General features: G+C 36.4%; 1 pseudogene across 1 annotated transcript; it reads left to right on the top strand.

Annotated features, from left to right (window-relative positions):
- Positions 1–3,459: 3,459 nt before the first annotated feature.
- On the top strand, positions 3,460–3,996 carry LOC308630525 (coiled-coil domain-containing protein 43-like; annotated as a pseudogene). Its single transcript has one exon. The product of its transcript is annotated as a coiled-coil domain-containing protein 43-like (transcript).
- The last annotated feature ends 290 nt before the right edge of the window (positions 3,997–4,286 follow it).

A 4,286-nucleotide genomic window follows, 5' to 3' on the forward strand; every position in this document is an offset into this window, starting at 1 on the left:
CAGCCTGTAGAACCCAAGACAAATGATGCCCGATGCCATAGAACGAGACAGTACTTAGTCATACCTGCACAACAGCAGAGTAACGCGTGCCAGCATCAACTATAACAGGAAAGTGTAAATAAATCTAAAACATTGATGGGTGGGAAAAATAAATTAATCCAGCTATGACTTCTCCCAAGATTTAAAGCTAAATGCTCGTACTTTCTTCTTTGAGCTGGAAATAGGTGGATTACAGGTGTCTGGGGATCTACAAAAAGGTTAGATTGCTTTTTAGAGAACATCAGAGATGTCTTTGCTATACTTTACTCCAATGTTGCAGAGATGATTCTAAGACCAGACACTGAGCATAAATCACGTGTGTTGGCCAATTCTAATGACAAATTGAAGTGATAATTTATTTTCCTTACAAATAAGAAACAATCTCAATGGGGGTTGGAGGACATGTTTATCACCAGCATTGATCATTGATTTATCTTTTAAAAATCTTTTACATTTTTATATTTAATTCAAAGGAAAAAATAGGAGATCTCATGTTTCTCTTTGGGAAACCTTGAATCTTTGAACAAAACAATCTCTTAATTTTGAAGATAGTCCTGCTTACATTCTACCTCAGTTTCCTTGATGAATCAGGAGTGACAAGGAGACAGAACTGGTTTGCTCATTCAAGTCCTCCTATGCACATATTTACAGGAACCAAGTTGGGCAAATAGGTGGCATATTAATCTCTCCATCCCTAACACTCCAGCAGTTAATTAAGACTGCAGAGAGATATATTAACTCATTCAGGAGAAAAATGCTTCAAATATTACCTTGAACAGGATCAGGAATGGCTATCTGATTTACTGCACCCTGTGCAAAATGAATCTTTGGGACACTTAGTTCAAAAAAGTAAGAATTCAAGATGGCAACAATGAAATATCAAACTAAGCCAGGGACCCTTCTAAGTGTGTGGCCCCTAAATACTACACAGGTCATATGTCCATGAAACCAACTCACAATGGGATAATTTATCTTCCTACTCTGAACCTCACAGAAAACACCTGCTTAGTTTGGTTTATGTTACTTAATCAACCCTTGACAAATTGATTTCTAAACTAAGGGATGGAGACTGATAGCCTTCAGGCTAAAGTCAGCCCAAAGACATATTTTGTTTTGCCTGATAGGTAACATATAGGGGGTAAGACTAAGTGACAGCTGATTTCTTTGGCTGAGTCTTACTCTCTCCAGTTTTTTGTAGTTTCTGTTATTTCTTTTTTTTTTCCAATAAGGTATTTTTTCCCCTAACATTACCTGCTTAGCCCCCATTGTCATTTGAGTTTGCCACTCATGACATGGTAATGAAAATCTTTGGCCAGCATCTCACATGCCTAAAAGCTACACAAATAATTATAAAAACTTCATGCTTGTAAAACTACATGGTCATTAAAACAATATTTGGTAAGACACAAATAAGATAATAGTATTGATGAAATGTATGTTCTGAGAACTATGTTCTCAAGAAAAATTAGCATCAACTCAGTAGGCTTTTTAGCGAAAACCTGTCAGGACCAAATATTATTCCATAATTTACTGATATAGATGGCAAAACTTAAAACATTCACTTATTCAACATGCTGAGCCCTTTAGGATTCTGAAATCACACGAAAAGCAACTAGCAAACACCAAGGTGAGAAATGGGATTTAAATAAAGTGAAGCAGCCCTCAGAAGTAAACTGTGATCCACAAAAAACGGCAACTCTTTTTCCAAGAATACTGGCTTTATCAAATATGCTTAAAATATGCACACTCTTCAGAAATCTGATAAATCCACTTCAATATTAGATATCTCAGTGACAAATTGTAATATTTCAAAAGAAGCAAATGACCTGTAAAATAATGCACCTGAAATTGAAGAAATAATTCTGCTCAACAGGACAATGCTTTGAGTTCAATATATTGGTTTCCTCATCCATAGTACATATTATTAATGACTGAAAAGTATCACCATGTTTAAGAACTTCATCACTAGTGAATGCAGTTGAAAACCCAACATTACTACTTTTAAATTGCTAAGTTATTTATGAAATAGGTGGTGTATGTCAATTTAATTGTGATTAGACTTAACTTCTGAACTAGGCTAATATATATGTGTTCCTCAACATTTTTTTTTTTTTTTTTGGTAAATGTTTACATACGACTACTCTTTCCAGTTCCTAACTAACAAAAAGAAGAATAAAAAAGAAAAAAAAACTTAGCATAAACTTTTGGGTTCTTTAGTGTTTTACCAGTAAAACTGTTTGCCTTATTCAAAACTTTTGGGGAAAAAATGAACATATATAGCAAGACCCTTGAATTAATCTCATACCATTCTGTCTGGGTTGTTAGTTTTACATAAATTCTTTTTTTTTAATCCATAGTTCTTCCTCCACACCCCAAATTTTAATTTTATTCAAAGTAAAATTTACCATGTAACCTAGTATGGATTGGAAGTATTACTAGGGGAATTCTTTTTAAATATTGTTGGTATTTACCTGGCTCAGAACAGATAAAGCTACTATTATGATATACAGTTTTCCTAAATGATGTGCCTTTTTAATGATGGAAACTGCAATGTTTTGAGGTACTTTTAAATATTTTAAAATATTTAAAATATTTACCACAGAGCTTAAACCAGTTGTGAAAGAAATGGATTTTCTTTTAATTAGTTCAAGGTGGGTATTATGTGCCACAGAAAATAGGTCCGTGGACAAATCTATCTCATGAGGCCCCGGGGGGCTACAAAGACAGCACAGCTAGACTATTTCTGAGTAGGCTGCTTTTTCCAAGATAGTCAAGATATATCTTCTCTCCTTTCTTGATAGCCATCTTTCTTACATACATATTTTATAATTGGTAAATTCTATTTCATATTTTTCTGTAATATCACTATCTCTTCAGTAAGAAAAGCTGGATCATGAATAAAACTTGGCCTTGACAAGAATGCAATAGCAGTAAATGGAAACATGCTTTGCACATATTCTTCCATTATGTAGAACCATCTGAAACCCAAAGGGCAAGGGATGAGGCTGACTTTGCATCACTGTCTTTGACTAACCTGTGAAAAAGTTGAGATCCCCCATAAATGTTAGGGAAAGTATTTGTACCTATTATTTAATAGACCTGGAAGTGAGAGGGTTTTTTTTTTTTTCTTCTTCTTTTTTCTCCATGTGTGTTATCTCAAATGTGCTGTACAACATGCACACAGAAGTTTTTAGGAACAAAATTAAATAGTTAATATTTTAGTTAAACGGTAAATACTACACAGGTATTTTCTTAATGACTGTAAACAAACACAGGAAAAGACAATTTGTCGCCCATCATTATATGTTTGTGAAATACTTTCCAAGAAGGACCCCCCCCCCTGCAACCCTGTGATGTGGCCATAGCAACCTCTGGTGAAAGTGATGGTGGGGGTGAGATTTCAGATCCTGGGTGCTCTGACGGTTGGAGGCTCTGGGAGTGGACCAAGCCGGTTATGGTTCCTCCATCCATGGTGTCTTGCAGGAGGAGGAGGAAGAAGAGAAGGTGGACACTCCGAAGGGTATCCTGTCTGCTTTTCTGGAAGAAGCTTCCCTTCTTAATATCTGCAGGGAGATTGTGGAACGATGGACTGAAACTCAGTATGTTGTCACCAAAGTAAAAAAATTTAAAAAAAAAAAGATGAGGTACAGACCATTGCCACCCCCATTGAGAAGCAGGCACAGATTGTGTGGAAGCCCAGGATGGTGTCAGAAGAGGAAAAACAGAAAAGCTGCCCCGTGGGCCCAGTGTGCTGATGTAACAACTCGAAAGGACTCTGTTTCCAAACACCAATGTAGAAGATGTCCTCAATGCTCAGAAATTGGTGACTTACTTCAGGATGAGTCCCAAAGGAAGAAGGAATAGGACAAGCTGCAAAGGGAGAGAGACCAACTAGCCAAGCTGGAGCTCAAGGAAAAGGAAAAGAAAAGGACACAGAGAGGGGAGCGAAAGCTATAACCCTGGCCTGTTCAATTCTTCCCCTGCTTCAAGAATTTGATGAATGGGAAAACTGGTTTTCAAATGTCTGTTTAAGAGAAATGAGGAGAACATTGCATAATTAATTCCCAATGCATTTCCCTTTGTTTACATGGTCAATAGGAAAATCAGAATCACTTTGATTACAAAATGTGCCATGTTGTGGTGGTGTGGGCGATCAGATTATTATGGTGGATGTCTGTACCAAAGAGCAGCAATTGGTACAGCAATTTATTTTTTTAATAATGAAGTCCTGTGCTCTTTTAGGCTCC

Source organism: Spermophilus citellus, assembly GCF_964194105.1.
Source record: "Spermophilus citellus genome assembly, chromosome: 11".
Taxonomy (NCBI): Eukaryota; Metazoa; Chordata; class Mammalia; order Rodentia; family Sciuridae; genus Spermophilus; species Spermophilus citellus.